This window comes from Mesoplodon mirus (genome assembly GCF_964341445.2).
Source record: "Mesoplodon mirus genome assembly, chromosome: 5".
Lineage (NCBI taxonomy): Eukaryota > Metazoa > Chordata > Mammalia > Artiodactyla > Ziphiidae > Mesoplodon > Mesoplodon mirus.
The window spans coordinates 122,524,798-122,546,553 of NC_138980.1; positions in this window are offsets into that span (position 1 = coordinate 122,524,798).

Consider the following 21,756-nt stretch of genomic DNA (forward strand, 5'->3'; position numbering starts at 1 on the left):
GGCAGTGTGGACGTGGCTAAGTTAGTGAGCCCTAGTTTGTAAACAAGTCTCGCTTATGTACTAATACAGGCTCAACTCCTCCCCGACCCCTACTCGCTCCAGGTGCCAAGTCAGCCCCCGAGGCCTGCTGAGCCCATATCCTCATCTCTCCTCTCCCAGATGACCCGACCAGAGAGGGTGCACACTTTGTTCCTCCGTCAACAGGAGGTCAGTTAACTGAAAGACAATTACTTTCCCACCCTGTGCTTGCTTATTTTTTTAAATATTTGTCCTTCCCCACTACCTTCCAACTTGGCCAGTTACCTCAGGAAGTTTTCATGATCGCTTTCACTCTCTTCTCAAGATTTCAGAGAAACAAACAAATCACGTTTGTGATAGTGTTGTTGTCTTAGATGAATGGAAATTGTGTTTAATAGAAAAGTATGCCCTTCGATGGACCAGAAGATTCTTTTCTGAGTCTTCACAGACTACCTCCTTTCTTTATACGACTCCCCAACAAATAGCATCTGATACGATTAAATGGGTGCTTTACTCTCCTCCTATTTTGGTAACATTACTCTTTGTTTTTTTCCACCACTTTTCAACTGTTATGAGTAAATAGAATTTAAAGATCTGACCTAGAAAGTTGACCACCGTATGTAATTGTTTTTTGTAAATAATGTGCAAAATGTTTAAAATCTAAAACGTGTTAGAGTCCACATGATCACTTGACCAAGAAACTTGGGACACCACTGTTTGGAAGCTGAAATGGTTTCCGGGAAAGACTGTAAAGCAGTGGCATGATTGTCAAATTGCCACCAGTAAGAGCTATTGGGTTTAGGGGAAGAAGGGATCCCTGGGGTAGAGGGATCTGAGAAGGTTTGACTAAGGCAATGAAGCTAGCTCTTAAAAGTGGAGCGGCATTTAGAAAAGTGTTTCCAGGAGTGAGAGAAGGGAGAAAGCGTTGTTCTCAGCTGAGGCTGTATCTTAGAATCTTCTAAAATACCTTTGTACAGAAAGCAGCATTGACCACACACCAAGAAGTGATGTGTCTGTCCCCTTCCTTTCCTTGCCCTCATTTCTCCTCTTGCCCCTGTCACAAAGTCTCTCTCTCCTGGAGCCACTCCTCAAGCCTCCACCTCAGTGGTCTGCAGCAGTTTAAAGAAGAAATGAAGGACCGAGATGTTAAAGATGGGGCTATGCTGAGCTTGTGAACTGCACAGAGGCAGGAAGAAAGGTAGGAACTGTCGAGCTAGAGATCAGGAGAAACAGGCTTTGTTGGTTGGTTGTAATCTCCAGCTTGCAGGTCAGTTTTAGATATTTCCTTGGGGATTGTTTCCTGTGCCATTGCAGGTTCCAAAATGAGTCTTTTCAAACTTAAACGTAGCTAAAGAATATTAAGTTCCATTGGTATCTCTTTCCTGGTTAAGTGATTTTGAGTTGAAGTGATGCTAAAATTCCTAATCTCCCCTCATGTTTGTCTTTCTCTGGAGCCAGTTTTATGTACATAGTCACATGAACATGTAATTCCTAGCTGGTTCATTATGCACGCTGAAGACCCCAAACCCTCAACTCAAATGGGGACTTACTACAATGGACTAAACCTGTCTTCTTCAGTGACATTCTGAGACACTGGTTTCTCATTTACAACCTAGAGGGCCAGAGATCAGGCTTAAGTGTAGAAGAATCTTAATTCTGAGACCTAGAGATGTTTAGGAAACCTAACCAGTAGGTAATTCTGGGCTCATTCACATCAGAGAAGACTGACATGAATACAGACTGTGCATGCTACAGAGGTGCTTAGAACCAGGAAGCCTCACCTTGCCCACCCTTCTCATTAACTGGCGGGGGTGGGGTAGTGGGTACCAAGGGGAAGGAATCAGAATATGGGAGGGAGGGAGGGAGGGAAGGGAGATCAGCTCTCTCAACCTGTACCCCAACCAAGATTCTGATTCTTTTTTCCCTCCTAGAAGAGCATCTTCTCAAACCATGTAAGAACCAACTTCTTTTTTAAATCAATGGGATGTGAATGAGGACTCTTGTTTCACGGTAAGGTCAACCATCTCTGGGTAACAGTGAGGAATTGTTAAGACCATGACCTACAAAAAGAAAAAGGTTAAATTCTGCCTTTGCAAAGTAGTTAAGATAGGTTGTAAGTAGGTGGGCCCCTCACCTAAACGTAAACCCCTCTTTCTAAAGGGTTCACCATTATATGCTTATTCCCTTTTGTAATAAACTTAGGGTAAAGTGTGAGCTCAAACATGCTGCCAAGGGAAGGCTAATACAGAAGTTTGGGGGGGGGGGGAAATAAGCATCCTCCCAACCGAAGGTTTGCTTTTTTGAGCCTTCAAAAATGAAGCCGCCGTGAGAGGGCCTCTTGCTGGCATCACACCAAAGTCACCATCACCAAGGGTGCTCTCTCCTGGACCCCAGAGCCTCCATGTTGCTCGGGCCTCATCAAAACCGTAGGGCCTAAATACAAATATTTTGTAAAAAAAAAGTCATGGGCAGCTCTGTTTTCTAATTGAAAGTAATTATGATTTCTGTGCTGTGGTATAATTGCCTAAAAAAATGTTATTTGATGATTAAGATTCTGGAGTGAATTGTGTTCTTTGGGCTCTTGTACCGGTCCTCCATCAGGGACTTGGTTTCAGCGGTGTACAGCTGCTGGAGTTGATTTACAGTGCTGCAGCTGTGGCTGGTCATAAATAAATCCTCTTATATAGTTGTTATGAACACCTGTTAGATCATCTGTCAGCAAAGCGCTGTTCACATTTATCATGGCGCGGTAGTTATTTTACCTCAATCCATTTCCAACTGACTCAGCCTCCATTGCTGGATTACCATTACCACACCATAATCGCTCGCTCCCACTCATGTTACAACTTGCAGATAAAAGATTTCACTACTTGGCCAAATTTCATAAATAAAGGAGCAGTTCAGTGCAGTAAAAGTTTATTTTTGTCATCATTTGTCACCCCATTATTCTATAAATCAAATGGAATAGCGCTATTGCCAGCTCAGGCGTTGCTGTCAGCCTTAGGCATGGAAATGGTCCGTTTCTTCCTTTTAGATGAGATGACATGTCTTTCAGACTTAACTGGCTTATGGCTTTGTTTCACCCATTTTATTTTATTACCCCTCCAGAAAAGCCCTGGGGAACAGAAAGACTTAAGGAGTGAAATGGAAACAGAAAACACAGCCTAGCACTCTGCTTAGCTCGGTGATCTGTGTTCCCCCATCCCGTCACTAGGAACTTGACCCACACACCAAGTCCTTGGCTGAGGACGCTTTTCATAAACTTCTGAGGGATTATAGTTTCTATTTAGGAAAGGCTATTACAATGTGGAGTTACAGATATTGAAACACCTGATATATGTCTCCAGAGACCCTCTCAATTTAACAGGCTTTATGCAAAGAAAAGACGAACTGGTTTCTTTGCTAAGATGCATTTTAATGGCTCTGAGGCTTTGAATGGGAATGGTCACCCCGGAGAATGTCTTACCCCTGAAGGCTTGTCAGCTGGGGAGCTTTGGAGGAAGTCAAGATTTATTAACAAGTTGTGAACTCTGTCTTGGGCAAAAGTCAGAGGAAGGCAATGTCCCTTGGTTAAAAGGAAGAGGATAGGAAAAGCTGAAGGGATGGGGTAATAGAAAAGGGTTTATAGTTGATATTATACTTCCGAGTTGGTTCTAATTCAAGTTACATTCTTCATAGTCATTAGGTAGCTCATAAATTCAATAAAGTGTTTTACTGTTACTATAAAAATGACAGGAGGGGGGTTTTATGTTGTAAGTTTCGTTAGTTGCTCTTCCTGTTTTATGTTGAAGTTCTCTGGCCACTATGTCATTAAACTCCTTGGAGTCTGAAGGGCTCAGGTCCCTCCATTTCTTGCCTGTGTGCACTTGGCCCTGTCAGCCCAGGCTGGCCGGACCACTAGACGCTTAGAGCCAGCTGGCCATGGTGCCAAGAGGGCAGGGCTGTTTGTATCTGTTATTTCACGAGAAGCAGCTTCAGTCTATGAAGATGTGTAGCGAGGAGGTCTGGGGTGGAGGGACAGCTTTAGGCAGACTGCTCGAGGGGTTCTTTAAAATTCTGAAGAAAGAGTCCTTTTCATCAGCAGGAGGAGGATTTGCTGGATGGGGTGTCAGTAGCTCCAGGCTCTGTGGACCCAGGAACTGTTCCCTGCATCAAGATTGGTGGTGGCATTGACACTTTACTAACTTAACCTTCACATAGCTCTAAGTCCTTGGTAAAGTCGCAAGCAAATTTAGAGTTGAAATCTTATGGGGTTTTCTGGAAAGGAAACTCCACTCTCTTTTGGCTGTGTTCTTTGATTCCAGAAGAAAGCAAAGGGCATTTCTGCTCTAGGAAACTTTGCTTTCTCCAGATGTTTGTTTTGAACAGAACATCCACATGGAAACAGCAACTACTAATTCTCTGGCCAGAGTGCATCAAGGCCTTAATCTAAAGCCTCCCATCCATCCAGCTGTCTGGCATTTGCTATTATAGGGCACCAACAGAGAAATGAGTCTGTGGCTTTATCACTGCACCCTGGGTGACAACTTGATTTTCTGCTTTCACCGCAGGCAGCAGCAGCCCAACATGATGGGGCTGTTAATTTGTGCATTTCATGGTGTCTGTCAGGGGGGCTGGGAGAGGAGGGTTTCAGGGGGAAGGGAATGGAGCATGTCCCAGCCACGGAAGCACCTGTCTGCATTGACGGCACAGAGCACTTCTTATTAGTGTGCAGGTCTCTAAATGCAGCCCGGGGATGACAGGCTGGCATCCCAGCACCCACACACTGTGACAGGCGCCGGCAGCCGGTCCCATTGTTTGCCCTTGATGAGCATGTCATTAATGGAAATGGAAGAAAGTGAGGGCCACATCAGTATTCAAATAGCCTCTATTCTCTCTGCCATTCACCCGGCTGGCTCAGCCTGCTGCAGATTTCCTTCTGCAAGCCCCTCTTAGACTTTTTTAAAAAACAGATTTATTCGCAACGCATACAAATCCTTTCCATGTTGTTCCTGGTTTCTTCCAGTCCTGTGTTTGTATCCACCTCTTTAGGCTGGATTTAGCTAGATCAAAGGAGATTGGGGTTCTTGTGCGTTGCAAAGGTCAAATTAGCAAGTGCATGCTGTTTGCAGCCCAGAAAATGCACGCTGTCACTCTCAGAGCCTATTTCCTGTGCCTCCTGATTCCTGCATGTCCTCTGGGGAGACAGTGGCTGCTCTGGCCACCACTCTCAGAAACACCTGATAAAGCTTGTGGCACCGAAGTAGAGAACCTGACTTCTCCAAGAGTGGCTGGCATGGAAAACAACCCTCCTCTTTCTCAAGCTTAGTAAATTAAAGAGAAGTTAAGGAAACTGCCTAAATAGTCACTTGCTGGAAAGAACTGTGTACCGCACGTGAGTATTTACGGCCAAGTGGAGAGTGACTGGATCCTAAATACATGTTTCCGTCCCTCACACCCTGTGTTGGTCTGTTTGCTTAATAATGTAATTAGTGCTCAGAGGGAGGATATTGACGCTGCTGCCAGCAGCCATTGCTCTTCTGTACGTTTCTCACCTGCTCCTGTTGCCCACTTGGCTTTCACATTACCTAGTTGTGCACACACACACTCTTACACACATATTCACACACATACCTCGCACACACTCCCAAGAACCCCCTCTCCCAATATGAGCCCAAATCCTTATCCCTCACCTCCACCCCCAAATACACCACCTAGTCCTATGTTTGCAAGACTCACGTCTTCTACGTTCAGATGGAATGTTCCTAGATGAAGGCAGCAATGAAAGACCACTTCTAATTTCTCTGTGACCTTTTAGTAAGGAAAGGTCAGAAGAACTGCTTGCTGTGCATTTCCCTGGCAGTGTCCCTTATCTGGTATTAATCTGTCAGTGACTCGGGCCCTAAGACACCACCCATCTTCTAAACCGGCCTGGGTGGAGGCTGAAAATGGTGCCAGCGCCACTGCTGGATGCCTGGAAATGGAACTCCGGGCTAATACCTCAGCAGTGCAGCGTTCTCTTCTTACCCCAGCCAGAGATGAACAGGGTAGCTCTCACTTTACCGAGCTGTTTTTTTCCCTGAAACACAGAAACTCTTTGAGAGAAGGAGCCGTGTCTTCCTGTCCCTAGTAGAGGCACCATGCGATGGTCTGGCACAGGGTGGACGTCCATGGAGTTGTTCGTATCCGTGGTATCTTGGCCCCTCTATGGACTTGGGCGATCCGAGAACAGATTTTCTCAGGTGTTTATCTGACAACGTACAAAGCCCCCCAACCCTTCACCAGTAGAAGCCCGGAGAGGTGATAATGGTTTAAAAAGCCAGTTGGTAAATTGGGCTTTCTCTACTCACTTGCTTTGGAGCTGAGGGACTCCACCGAGGGCAATTTAAAAGGAACAGAAACAGGCTGAGAACAAAAATCCCAGTGCTTTAGGCTTAGTGTCAGAGTGATGGAAAATAATTTTCACGTTTGATTAATTATTAAGAGATCTGTTTAATAAAATATAGAGAGAGCACTTTGTCTCTCCACAATCGTTAGTATGACCCCAGACCCCTATTTTGGAGGTGAACAAAAAGCTATTGAGGTATAACAATAAATTTTGTCCCCAAGGGTTTTTGCAGAAGTGGCCACAGGGCCATCCTGACAGATTTAAGGCAGGAATCCCACATCTGACACTGAAATGTGTCAAATCCAGTGGCTTCCATTGGCAGGTCGCACTAGCCAGCCTCACCCAGACATGTGAATAAAGCAAAACCATTGACCTAGAAAGAAACTGTGCATTGGTAGGGGCTTTTCCTTTTTGTTTTACTTTTTAAGAAAATTATCTCTAAGACATAGGTTCAAGCATTTAGCAGTCTTGAGAGCTACTCATTTCAAATGCAGCAAGTCATCAAGGACTTCTATTCTTTTATGAATAAATTATTTTCAAAACCCTACAATTTCTCTGCCCATGACTATCTTTATTTTATTGGCATTTAAATAAGAATATCTAGGTCTTACGAAGAAATATCCTATACGAAGGAATTAGGTTTCTTATTTTTCTCCAGAAAAAAAAAATGTAGTATTATCTGTAAGACTTGTATGTAGAGTCTATTTTATTCAACCTCGGGCATTCAAACTAATTTAAAGGTAGCCTCATTTAGTTTTGTGAATATATATATTAATTAAAAAGCACTTGAATAAACATTTCAAAGATTGGATTTTTTATGCACTTCGATTTGCCAGTTATTTTCAACTCTTTCTTATGCTCTACAGACGTGGCAGCAATAAGCAATCAAAATCAGGCACAGAGATGCTCAGGCTGAGGTTACTCCAAGGTCACTCCACGCATTCTAGCTACTTCTGCATTTGCAAGGTGCGCATCTTTTCCCTTCTGGTGGGTATCTTTTCCCTTCAGGTGGGTGTTCCTCTGGTGAAGGCAGCAGTGAAAGACCACTTCTGATTCCTTTCTGACCTTTTAGGGAGAAAGGACAAGTCCTCCCTGGTGTGGACCCCAGGCCCTGGGCAGTCTGGAATTCACAGGCTGCACCCTATGGGCCAGGCTGGAGTTGCCAGCATCCGCCTCCTGAAAGGCCTGTGCCAACACCAACAAAGCCTGCAGCTGCATTTCCAAAACTTCCACCATTGCCCACCTACTTTGAAGATAGATCCATCAAACTCTCTGGAAGGAATTCCAGAGCTTTTTGTCTGCAAATATTTTCACTCTCCCGCAGCAGCCACTCTGGCCAATGGAAAGCACAGCATGAAAAACATGTTGCAGGAATGGGGAGAGGTGGGGGGCCCGGGAGGGGGGGGCGGTGAACAATTTGATCTTTCAGTTACTAACCTCCCCGACTTTCACCCCAGATGGAGGACGGTGTGATACAGGGAGGTCATGTGGCCCCAGCCCCTAACACCATTCCTTATGGCCACGTAGTGATCTACTTTGGACCAAAACAAGCACATATGTCAGGCTCTCTTTGGACCCCCAGAAAGGATGATTTATAAGAAGATCCAGAAGTGAACAGGGAGAAAATATTAAAACCTATATTCATCTTTATTACTGACCTCATGCTTCTTCCATTTTCTGTATTAGTTTTATAATGCCCTGAGTATATTGGAACAGGACAGTAATACCTATACATGTACAGTAATAGATATAATTAATGTCCCATGTATAAATGAGTAATATAAGTAGTTATACATGTTTATAATATAATACATGAATATAATATATAGTCAGCAATACAGGTAGGCAATTTACAAATAAATGTACACACTGGAGCCAGCTCAATCCAAACCGCCTGGAGCCCGCAGGACCGCCCTGCGCTGCTAAGATTCTGGGCCTTACCCAGCCTTCTGAGCACCCGCTCCTTTTCTCCACGGCTGTGGTTTGGAAAGAGTGGGCAGCGAGGCCTCTCAAGGCGCCAGGAAGTTATTTCTACTTCCCAGACAATCATGAGACTCATCTCGGCCTCTGCCAACCCCACCCTTTCTTCCTCGGGCCGTTGAGACAAGCACACTCGGTGTTCAGCCAGCTTAACGAAGGCGCACGAGGAGGAGGAGGGGCTTCCCCCCCGCCCCCCGAACCGGGAGCAGGCGCACCGCGCAGGGACTAATCACAGCCCACTTGCGGGAAGCTGGGGGGACAGAGCGCAGGAGCGGTGCGGGCTCCGTCCGAGGGAGGAAGGAGGGGCCGTGCAGAGGTGGGAAGGCATCTGGGTCCATCTCATTAGGAGTGAGGAATGACTTGCGATTCACAAAAGGTCACTGCCTACTGAGGTAGATAAATTACCTATAAGCCTTCAGCAGAGTTGGAGTATCTATTTGGTAAGGAAGTTCTCATTAAATCAAAGATTTTATGACTTCTATTTTGTTGCATAGGAAAAGGGAAATAATTAGTAATTGACAAAATAAGTGCAGGGAATAAAAAAGTGTAATGTTATTCTAATAGGCCTTGTCTTGGTCTTTAACTTTTCACTTGCAAGCAGCATTATTTTTTAACTCAGATGTATAAAAATCATCCACACTGAGAAAGTGGAACCAATTGCAGTTAAACAATTGAGGGGAGCACTAACCAATAATAGAATAGGCTTTAAAATGCCATAAATATTGTTCCTTTTTATTGTGTTTGATTTTTGATGATTCCCATAACCCACTGGTTAAAATTAAATAGACATGTTCTTAGGTATTACTCAAATACATTTTAGTGCTAAACTATATAAAGCAGAATATGTGTGTGTGTGTGTGTGTGTGTGTGTATGTGTATATATATATATATATATATATATATATATATATATATATTTGCCCCCAAATTGCCTGTTAGATGAGTTTCTCAGATGGGCCCCTATTTTTCTACTGACATTTCCATCTTGGGAGACACCGCCAGATTATAACAATAGTAACATTGAAATTAAAATTTCTCTAAGGGTGAATTTAACCTAACCTATTGAGGTATTATCGTGGTTTATAGGCAGATTTCCATGGAATAACAAGCACTGGAGCCTTTCTGTCAGTGAAATATTTACCCCTTACATTTACATGGCCACAGGGATATCTTTTTCATAGGATTCCTGCCTTTTTACCCCCAATTAAATCTGCTTTGGAGAGGATCTGTGCTGCTGTGAGATTCACAGGCTATCAGGAGTAAATGATAAAGATACATGGAAAATAGCTCAGTGGGAAAGGAAAACTGTAGATTCACACTGATGATAACCATTGTTTTAAATGATATCTGTCATGAATAGGGGACTTCCTATGCTTGGTCTTAGGCTAATCAATCTTTAACCGATATTTTCTCTTTTTATCCTCACAATAGCCAGGTTTGTGAGGGGCTGTCTTCATCCACATTTCACAGATGAGGAAACTGGTACTCAGAGCACCTAGCCCCTTGCTCAGCCCTACAGCTGGAGATGGGAAGCCTGGGCCGGGACCTGCCTGGTCCCCGAGCCAAGCTGATGTAAGAAAATCCTCCACAGGGCTTCCCTGCTGGCGCAGTGGTTAAGAATCCACCTGCCAATGCAGGGGACACAGGTTTGAGCCCTGGTCCGGGAAGATCCCTCACGCTGCAGAGCAACTAAGCCCGTGAGCCACAACTACTGAGCCTGTGCTCTAGAGCCCGCGAGCCACAACTACTGAGCCAAAGTGCTACAATTACTGAAGCCCGCATGCCTAGAGCCTGTGCTCTGCAACAAGAGAAGCCACCGCAATGAGAAGCCCACGCACCACAACAATGAGTAGCCCCCGCTCGCTGCAACTAGAGAAAGCCTGTGCGCAGCAACAAAGACCCAATGCAGCCAAAAATAATTAATTAATTAATTAATTAATTAATTTTAAAAAGAAAAAAGAAAATCCTCTGTAGGAAAACCATGGGGCGGGGGGGAGAAGGGAGTCTAAAAGTCACTAACTGAGATAACATGCTCAGCATGATGCCTGGAGCTCATTCATCATTAAATTATTGACTTTATGTAAAAAGACCCAAGTAGTGGGTGTTCTCCATCATGGACTGGGAAAGGAGCAGTGTTATATATACAAGCACATGCACAAGGAAGATGCAAATGTTTTCATAAAAAGTACATGATGGAAGGCAGGCATGAATGTGGCTTCAGTTTATCGGTTTTTCCAAGAGTCTCCCCTTCCCCAGTTTCCTCAGTTCTTTATTTAATATCATTTGAACAGTATCAAGTAATGACATTCTTAACCATTTCTCTAGGGAGACTATTCCAGTCACTAATGGATCTCACTGTCAGGGAATCTTTATGGATAATTATTTAGCAACTTTTTTCCCTAAATTTCTTTCCACTGGAACGCTGTGAGTCTTGAAAATGAACAAATGGGGAAGCGCCCGTGTTTCCTTGTGACCCTGGAGATTTCAGATGGGTGCCGGTGACGTTAGTGGAAGGTGTGTCATTTACTTGGTTTACCACCCAGTGAGTGACATCCGTCAGGCCTCAGACTGCCCAGAGCCTCAGTTTCTTCAGAGAGACAGAGTGACTGTCCCCTTACTGTCCCTCTTCCACTGGCTGGACTCTGCTTTGTTCAGCACGACATAGCCTCCCACCCTTGGAGCATCACCCAGCCTCTGGACCTCGGACATCCCAGGCAGAGAAGTGCCCTCGGTAAGTTCTTTCTCTTCCTATCATGTTTAAATCCCATGCAATTCTTGAGATTTCTGCCATCATGTTCAGAAATAACCTGATTTCTTTTCCCCTTGGCTTCAAGGGTTTGTTCCTGCCCTCTGTGACATCTACCCCAGGGAACCCCAGCCAAATCCATCAAGGTAGAGTGGAGTTTCCTGAAACACCAGAGAAACTGGAACCCTAAAAGGCCTTTTACAGAATGACTCTTGGGAAATCCTAGCTTAACTATTTTGCCCCAGGAAAATTAACATTGCATTAACCTACCTATCCTCTTATACTGTCTTTTCAAAAGGTAGTAGTAGATCATTCATTTAAAAATGTAACAAACATCCTCTTTGTATTTACTTTTTATGCCACCAACAATGCACTTGGTATGGAGTTGAATAGGGCTCCAAGAGAAAATACAATTAATGAATAGTCACAAGGTTGCTAATCTGATCAATGCTGGGTGATAGGACATTTAATCTGATTGTCTGTGACCACAACTGCACAACGCTTGTAGCAGCGAAGTGGACCACACTGGCCGGCGCAGCATTTGTAGACTGTTAATTATACTTGGGGGTTGGGGGTGGGTGCTGTGATGCAAACAGATGTGGGGAGGAGAGAGGGTGTCTAGTGGGAAGAAAGGAGGTGGCCGGAGGGCTCTCACTGAGGGAAGTTATCCCACAGAAATTGTGGCACTCTGTGCTAGGAACCCTCCTTTATAAGGCCCCATATTCAAGAAGAAAATGAAAACCAGAAACATTCTTCATAAACCCCACATCTTATTCCAGGTGGGCGTGTGGACCACAGAAAGGAAGCCATAGAAAAAGAGAGTGTCACACCGTTAGTTAAAGGCCAGGGATGTGGCCTTTAACACATCACCACCTAAAATCATAGAGACCCTTCTGCTTGCCGGGGATTAAAACATGCCAAATGCCCAAACACTGCCCAGCCCGGCCTTGCAATGCTGGGGGTGCGGGCAGTGCAGAGGGAGAGGCCCAGGAACCTTCCTCAGTGTCTTCCACCGTGGCCCCCGGAGGCCGGCCATCTGAAGGCCGGGAACAAACCTGAAGGCAAGCTAGCAGGCTGGGCTACCTGCCCTTCACCCTCTCAGACCCCAAGGCCGCTCCCCTGTCCTTTGCAGGGGTCAGTGGGAACAGCCCTCTATGCAGAGCCCGGCAGATGGCTCAGTGTTCTCGAAAAGCCCTGCTTCCACTCGCAGAGCAGGGCTTCCCAACATCTCCTCCTCCCATTCCTCCACCACTTCTCTCGTCCTTGCAGCAGGCGCTGAACACCTTCTGCAGACAGGAGTATTCTAGCCCAGATGTGCAGCCAGGAGGGCGCAAGGGCCCCGACCTCAGGGGCTCACATCTCAGGGCGGGGGGGGAGATGACACAGAAATAGGCACTTATCCGGGAACATCCCCGAAGGTGGTTGACTGTGTGGGTTGACTTTTTTTTTAAGTCATCAGCACCAAGGCCTTGCACCGTGGGGCCCCACGTGGCCTTTTCCAAGGGTGTTCCAGGGCCTCTGTGAAGCTCAGCTCTCCCGGCTGACGCTCTGCCCGCGTGTCTTGGCACTCCATATACTTGAACCCTTCACAGCTCCTCAGCCACGTTTTGATCCGTGTTGCAGCTAAGTGCACAAACCATCATGCCAATATCTGGCAGATCGATGGAAGCCTGCGTTCCAGGCTGACTGTGAGGTCTGTGGGAGGCCCCAGAGGGGGTTTGCTCAGTGCCTGTTTGGGCCCCCAGCTCCTCCATCCTCTCCCTCAGATGCTCACAAGCTGGCCTCCGGACTGGCCTGTGAGGCCTCACCCTCCATTTAAACAGGTGCCAGACACAAGGAGAGAGGCCAGGGCTCCCAGGAAGGCCCAGGACAACGAGCCTAAGAGAGAAAGAGCTATTCTCTCAGCAGCCCAGTGACTGCTTTGTTGGTGCTTTGCTCTGCCAGGATGTCCCTTTCTCAGCTAATGAACAGCTTAAGTGTGTGGACCAGGAGAAAAGCAGGGAATGTAAGTCCTGATGCTAAAACAATATCAGCAATACAGGAGGTTGCCTGAGCAGAAAGAACAGCTCAACCTAAAGGGCCTTTCAAATGCCTAGTTTTGTTCTGAAGTTGCCTCCCTGCTTGTCTTTTTTTTTTTAATTCCTTTAAAAACCATTACAATCAAGCATTTATTAAAATACTGAGGCCAGGGGAAGTACTTCTATGAGCTATTCAAGCCCAAAAGCCTCCAAGAAGGAAGATGGGACTCTGACAGTCTAATTGATTTTCTTCTAGAATAAAATTAAAAGCAAGGCAGAGAGTAGCAAATAGCACTCACCTTTATTGCACTCCTCGGAGCTTCGTAAATAGAGGGCATTTCAGTGTTGGGTTTAGGGTGAGGGAGGAAGGTTATTACGACAAAATGAAAAACAATTAGGTTGAGAAAGGAGCGTGGGTGGCGGCAAGGCTGCAGAGAGGAGCCCGTGCTGCCTGGCCTGAGGCTGGCGGCCACCTGCTTTCCCTCTGGAAAGTGTGGTCCCTCTTTGACTCCGGGCCTCTGCGTCCAGGCCAGTGGAGCCGAGGTGCTTCCCCCTTTGCAGAGCGTAAACAAACCACAAGCCTCTCCCTGCGATCACTGTGAAATGAGAAGCCATTTCTTCCTCGTTAACTAGAAGCAGCCGCCCCTGTGAAAGCGGCTTCCCGGCGCCTGTGCACTGCTAATGGAATTTTTAACTCGGCCTAACTGCACCTGAAGGTAATCAGCGCTGGGCCAGTTGTGCATTCTAAGTCCCTGTCAGGCTGACAGGAGGGCGGAATTAGATGCTTTGATAACACTTCTCTCCAGGGTACCGTTTCCGCAGGGGCTGGGTACCAGCCCTCGGGCAGGGCTTTGCGCTGTGCTCCCCGCTCTCCCCGAAACGCTCCCATCCTGATGCGGGTGCCCTTGACCTAAGGGATTTGGGTTCCGGTTCTCAGAACTTTACTTACACATTTCTCCCCCTGGAGACTGAGAGTGTTGAAGTTCAGGCTGTTAAAATAAGGCTCTGCCCTGTAAAACCTTCTTCACACAAAGGTGTATTTCTAGCAGGAAGCAATTTGTACATTCCAATTTTCAGTATTCACCCCAACTCTGAAGTCACAGAATGTTTGTAAAGTAGTGCCCAGTCATTGAAAATGCCAGCCAGGTATTTTGAAGTTGGTTTCTTCTCTTAATATGGGGCAGCATCTTCCGCCAGGAACCGTTCAAGAAGCAAGAACTTCGAGTAGAAGGATGAAGCAGTTTTAAGGGGACACTCTCTAGTCATTTGTGTAACTTTTTCCCCCTCCCTCTTCTAATTCCATTGTAGAAGCTTGAAAATACAATTTTTTTCCCTTCACCAATTTTGTATTTTTCTATTTGGCAAACATTGATTCTTTTCTGTGTCCTAAATGGAGGTAAAATTAACTTGTCTGTCTGTTTCTTAAACAAAAATAAACAATTTCAATATGTATAGTCCCAGACCCTGACAAACGCCCTTTTGCGGTATACCAATGTCACCAAGGAATGTCAGCTCAGCACCATGATTAGCATTTTACAATTGCTACAGAGCCAAATGTTGAGAGAATAGCAAATGCTGTTTTGTGCTCCATGAAAATTACAGCTGAAGAAATGGAATTTTTTCAGTCATATAACAGGAAATTAAAAAAGGGAGTCTGGGAGCTTAGGATCCAGATGACTTTCTTTCTCAAGTACTAATTTTAAGATCAAATTTGAGGTCTAAATATGTATGCAAAAGTTAGTTTAGTTTTACTTTTTAAAAACTTTCTTGTCTAAAGTTTTGTATTATGAGTCTAGTGTAGGTGGATTTTTTTAACCCCAATTCCCGACTTGAAAAATAGTTGCTGTTAATAATTGAAAAGATAAGCTACAGATGAAGAGAAATATTTGCCTATCACTCTGATAAAGGACTTGTATGTAGAATATATAAAGAACTCTGACAATTCAATAATCAGACAAGGGGAATTCTCTGGTGTTCCAGTGGTTATGGCTCCGTGCTTCCAATGCAGGGGGCACAGGTTTGATCCCACATCAGGGAACTAAGATCCCACATACTGTGTGGCACAGCCAAAAAAAAAAACCCCAAAAAACAAAACAGACCAAAAAAACACAACTATTAAAAATGGGCAAAAAATATTGAAAAGACACTTCACCAGAGAAGATAAACAAATAGCCAATCAGTTCAGGAGACTGTGTTCAACACTATTGAGTATCAGAGAAATGCAAATTAAAACTAAAGTGAGATCTCACTACACACCCAGTAGGATTGCTAAAATTAAAAAGAAAGACCATATCAAGTGTTGGTGAGGATGTAGAAGAACTAGAACTTTCTCATACCTGCCAGTAAGAATGCAAACTCATACAGCCACTTTGGAAAACAGATCATCAGTTTCCTAAAATGCTAACCACCTACTTATCACACAATCCATCAATGCCACTCCTAGGAATTTACTTAAGAGACATGAAAACAGGTCCACACAAAGATCTACAAGCAAATGTTTATAGCACCTTTATTCAGAATTGCTTCAATGAGAAAATAACCCAAATGTCACTAACTAGTGAACAGATACAGGAATTGTGGTATATCCATTCAACGGAATGTGATTCAGCAATAAAAAAGAATGAATTAGGGGATATATGTATATGTATAGCTGATTCACTTTGTTATAAAGCAGAAACTAACACACCATTGTAAAGCAATTATACTCCAATAGGGACTTCCCTGGTGGCGCAGTGGTTAAGAATCTGCCTGCCAATGCAGGGAACACGGGTTCGAGCCCTGGTCCGGGAAGATCCCACATGCCGTGGAGCAACTAAGCCCCTGTGCCACAACTACTGAGCCTGCGCTCTAGAGCCCGTGAGCCACAACTACTGAGCCCACGTGCCTAGAGCCCATACTCCACAACAAGAGAAGCCACTGCAATGAGAAGCCCATGCACCGCAACGAAGATTAGCCCCCGCTCGCCACAACTAGAGAAAGCCCACGCGCAGCAACGAAGACCCACACAGCCAAAAATAAATAAATTTATTTTTTTAAAGCAATTATACTCCAATACAGATTTTTTTTTAAAAAAAAGGAATGAATTGACACACAGCAACATGGATGAATCTCAGTAACATCATACAAAGTAAAAGAAGCCAGACACAAAAGACCACATACTGTATGATTCCATTTATATGACATTCTAGAAAGGGCAAAATTATAGGGACAGAAAAGAAATCCCTACAAAGAGGCACAAGGGAACTTTTGGAAGTAATAGAAATGCTCTATATCGTGATTGTGGTGGTAGTTACATAGCTGAGTACTCTTGTCAAAACTCATCAAACCGTATACCTTAAATGGGTGAATTTTATTGTGTGTAGATTATACCTCAATAAACGTGACTTTAAAAAAGAAATTGGCAAGACTAGGCTGCTAATGGTAGGCTGAAAATGGCCTCCAAAGATACCCAGGTTCTAATCCTTGGAACCTGTGAATGTTGCATTGTATGGTAAAAGAGACTTTGCAGATGTGATTCAGTTGGGGATTTGAGATGCGGAGATTATCCTGGATTATCCCAGTGGACCTGAATGCAATTGCAAGTGTCCTTATAAGAGGGAAGCAGAGGGAGATTTGACATAAGAGAGAAGGCCATGTGACAGAAGCAGAGGGCAGCAGAGTCATAGAGGGTTTGAGGATGGAGGATGGGGCCACGAACCAACAGTGAATGCAGCTCTAGCCCCTGGAAAAGGCAAGGAACAGATTTTCCTTCAGAATACAAACCCTGCCAACACTTCAAGTCTAGTCCAGTGAAACTGATTTTGAACTTCTGACCTCCAGAACTGTAAGAGAATAAATTGTCTTGTTTTAAGCCACTAAATTTGTGGTAATTTGTTACAGCAGCCATAGGAAACTAACACGCTAGGGAACAAATCAAAACTAGAACACAGATTGCAAGAGATGATCTTGCTGTCTTTTAGTGGGAGACCTGCTGGCTTCGATCATCATCCTTAGACTACAGTGTGGGTAAGAAGCATCTGAGATGCTTTTCTATGATGGTGTGTTTCCCGCCCCCCGCCACCATGTCACCTCCCCCTCACCTCCCCACCCCCACCAACCTGATTCAGACAGGAGGGCAGAGCCTGGGCAACTGCATCTGCGTCTAAAGCTGATGTCCTCCGTGCTCCAAGCTTCGAGAAACCCTGGTCTAGATAGCATTTTCTTTCTTTCTTTCTTTCTTTCTTTTCTTTCTTTCTTTCTTTCTATTTTCTTTCTTCCTTCCTTTCTTTCCTTCCTTCCTTCTTCCTTCCTTCCTCCTTTCTTTCTTTCTTTCTTTCTTTTTTTTTTCTTGTTTTTTTAAGAGAAGTGTTCTTGAGGCAGACTGCCTAAACTTAAGTCCCAGTTCCACAGCTGGCTGGTTGTGTAAACTTAACCACTCTGTGCCTCAGTTTCCTTATCTCTGTGGGGGGGGTGGTATTAGTCCCAACCGTATAGGGCTATTGCAAGGATACAGTAGATTAGGCATCCAAAAAATATTTTGCCTAGGGTGATTGGTGGAGATGGCTGGTGACAACTAAAGGGTGTGGATTTTCTTTTTGGGGTAATGAAAATGTTCCTGAGTTAATTGTGGTGAAGGATGCACACGTCTGTGAATATAGTAAAAGCTATTGAACTGTACACCATAAATAGCTGAATTGAATTGTATGTTGATGCCCAGTAAATGTTAGCTAACAATGTTAATGTTGATAACACTATTTAATGCTAGAATTGAGAGCAGGGTTCTATAACCGGTTAGCCTTGCCCAGCTCAACCGCTTACAAGTTGTGTGACCTCAGGCAACTTGCTTAACGTTTTTTGTGTGTTAGATTCCTTCAGTGTAAAATGAAAATAATAGTATCTACCTTTTTGGTGGTTATAAAGAATAAATATATTAATACATTTAAAGCAGTAAGAATAGTGTCTGTCAAATAGTAAGTTCCCAGTAAATGTTAACTTTTATTAAAAATATTTCTTAGCTAATATTTTACTCAGGATTTTTTAAATCTTTATTTTAAATTATATTGATTTACTCTCCTTTTCTTTATAAAAAAGCAACCTTCTTTTGTAAGAAAGGAGATACTATGTTATTATGTATCCATTTTAAAATTATAAGCAAGAAAAAAGAAATAAAATGAACCCACAATCCCCCCCCAAAAAAAACAAATATAGATAGCATTTTCTATTTCCTTAATCAAAATTCAGTACGATGACTCCTTCTTTTTCTTAGGTAGAACACCTTGTTCCATGTCTGATGTGTAGCAGGTACTCAGCAAGTGTATTTATTTATCTATTTGATGAGTCCATAAATGCAAACTTCTCCAATGGCCTCTATGTTTGCTGAGTGAATTCCACATTCTGTGATCCTTGCTAGTATCCTACTCTTAATCTAGTTTTACTAAAAGCCATTGGTATAGGAGCCTATCTTGGCCAAGTATGTCAGCCATTTTACTTTATAAATCCCATGGCTTCATTTACTCTTTTTGGGTTTCAGAAACACCGACAGAGGATAGGCTTTCCAAATCATGAAAGGGAGGCCAGGCAAAACGATTGTCAAAATATAAATACACACACACACACACACACACACACACACAGGGAAATGGTGCCTTTTTTGTTTTTTGTTTCTGTATTCTATCCATGAAGTCCAGAGCCCATCTAGATAAAATGCTGGCATTTGGCAACCCCTGTGGACAGCCATGCACCTCCCTCTTTGTCATCCCTCTGTCCACCAGATGCCACTTCTCTCTGCCCAAGTGAAGTCCATGTTGGTAAGGCAGGGGGGCTCCTGTAACCTAGCACCAGGCCAGCGTCCTCCTTGGGGCATGGCGGGGTCAGACCTCACTGCAGAAGATGGACCTCAGGTATAGACCAACCCGAGGAGGCTTCCGTATTAGTGATGAGTTTACTGCACTTCACTCTCAGACTGATATAAGAAGTGTGTCTGTGATACGAAATCAATAGAGCTTAGACCCCTGTCTGGTTGCTTGCACTGGATGATAGCTAAGAGAAGCCTGCAAATGTCTAGGCACTAGTATGATATTCATTTAACTTGGTTAGTGAAGCTGACAGTTTGCATAGTTTGAAACTCGTCCAGTAAAAACCCAAGCCCTATCAGATAAAAATGGAAAAGAAAAAATTGAGAGGGAGGAGAGAAAGAGGTAATTTTAAGGCCAGAATTACCAAACAGTTCCATTTGTATACAGGCTAATTTATGTTTCCATGAGAATCTGCCAGACTACTCTAGCAGTTTTAACAATGCATTGCTCTACCCATGTTTATCAAATATTTAAACATCCCATTTTTACTGAGCCATAATGTCTGCTGAATATATAAGCAAAAGAAGAAGGATGAATATTCTTTTTCACGGCAAGAATACAACGGCACCTCTTTGCTCTTCATCTGCTCCCATCTGTACAATAAAGTCACATTTGGATTCTCATATTTGCTAGAAAAAATAAATAAATCATTCCCTGTCTTCCATAAATATATATTATCTAAGTCCAGATCAATTAATTGATCTATCACAACATTAATTGATCAGCATAGCATCTGTCTGTCCATTTAGTCATCTGAGAGAGAAGCAGATGACATATAATTAGTTCCATAATGGAATAACACTTTCCCTCCAATTAGCATAGCCTTGAATGTGCTAGGAAGGTTCTATTTCTTGAAGGCGAGTAGATATTTATTATTTCATTGTACCAGCTCTAACAAATCAGTTTAGGGACCGAATGTCTCCTGTTTAAACTGAATATCATTGGTCAGAAATATCCATTTTTTTCAGTGTGGCGCCTATGATATAGTCTGTAAACATCCATCACAAAAGATTGCAGCTCTAGTAAACTAAACCCATGCCTAACCCACCTCATTCATGATGATGGACAGTAATCAGTGAACTAATAAAATGATTGGAGCTGAAATCATATTTTGCACAATGAAATAACGAATAAACCGTAGAGCTGAATATACATACTCATTCCCCCTCTCCCCGACACACACAGACTTGACTTTCTCATACAGCCTTCTAGCTGTATGAGAGTCAACACAATGTTTGATGCAATGCAACACAGTGGCAAATCATGTTTGATGAAGTAGATGGCTTCTGCTATTAGTGCTTTCCATTCACTGGGGATGAGCAGATAGTTTGTGAGGGTCTCTCTCTAAGAAGGCAGAATCATAAGTCCAAGTCCAGAGGTCAGGAATGTATTTTCATGGTGTCAAAAGCATATTTTAAAGGTGTAATGTATATTCTGGTATCTCCTAGCTCACTGGGTAGGTGTGCTGCTTCTTACAGAGATAACTGAGGTTTTATGACACAGAGTTTGGGTCAAGAATGAAAAGTTTTGAAGATTTACATTTTTCTCCAGCATTGACCTTTTGGCTTTATTCCTTAATTAAGCAAAGACATGGCAGCAAAAGGGAGTATTATGGTCCGGCTGTATCCCCAGGGCGTTATGAGATACCAGACACAGTTAAGCTATCTCAAGACAACCATGTTCTCTGGAGTTACTTTATTGCTATTATAAAAAATCTTTATTATGGGAAAAATATGTATTTTTATGCCAGGAGAAGATGAAGATGACAGTTAGGCTGTTGAATGGTAGTTTCAGTTGAGCTTCGTGCCCACAGAGATTGTAAAACACCCAAGACTGGGGGAGGCCTCCTGATAGACTCTTAAGAAACCTAAAGGGCTATATTAATCTTTGTGAAATTCGTAGTTGGAACAGGTCACCATTAACTGGCACTTTCCAGTTATCAAGATATTTTATGAAACTGAAAAAAGTCCTATTATTCTTACTAACAGGGCCAACTTTGGGGGTGTGGCTAATGAAACCATCTCTTTCCAGATCATCTCAACAGTAAGAACCTTGAGATCCTGAGTCCCTAAGGTGCCTGCTGCTTTTGTTATGTGCTGCTTAGCATGGCGCTCCTGCAAACACTTCTGTGTGAGCCGGCTTTCCTTTACCAGGGAAAAGAAAACCGTGAGTTGAAGGGCTGCTCTTTTCCTTTCCATTGAGAATCTGGCACTTTTCGACTTGATTTTTATTGTTTTTGGGTTTTTTTGTCTTTTGTTTTTTTTTTTGCGGTATGCGGGCCTCTCACTGTTGTGGCCTCTCCCGTTGTGGAGCACAGGCTCCGGACGCGCAGGCTCAGCGGCCATGGCTTACGGGCCCAGCCGCTCCGCGGCATGTGGGATCTTCCCGGACCGGGGCACGAACCTGTGTCCCCTGCATCGGCAGGCGGACTCTCAACCACTGCGCCACCAGGGAAGCCCGATTTTTATTGTTTTTAAAGCAAATAAAGTGCCCTCTGACCTCTGAAAAAATCACCTTCACTTAAACTATTTACACCTCCTTCTGTCAGTGTTTACCAAAATCAAACTCTCTTTTTTTAAAGTAGTATTCCTTAAACCTTTCACCATGGGGTTCCTTTGCTTCCAGGAAAAGTTTATATACTTGCTTATCTATTACCTTTTGTTTATTATTTTTATTTCATTCCCACTGAATTCCAGAGGAATGTGAGGTGGGCTCTTGCATTTATTTTCTCCTGGCTTTTACTGATGGACCTTCTAGGAGCTGGCCTCCTGGAGTTTACCTGTCCCATATGTA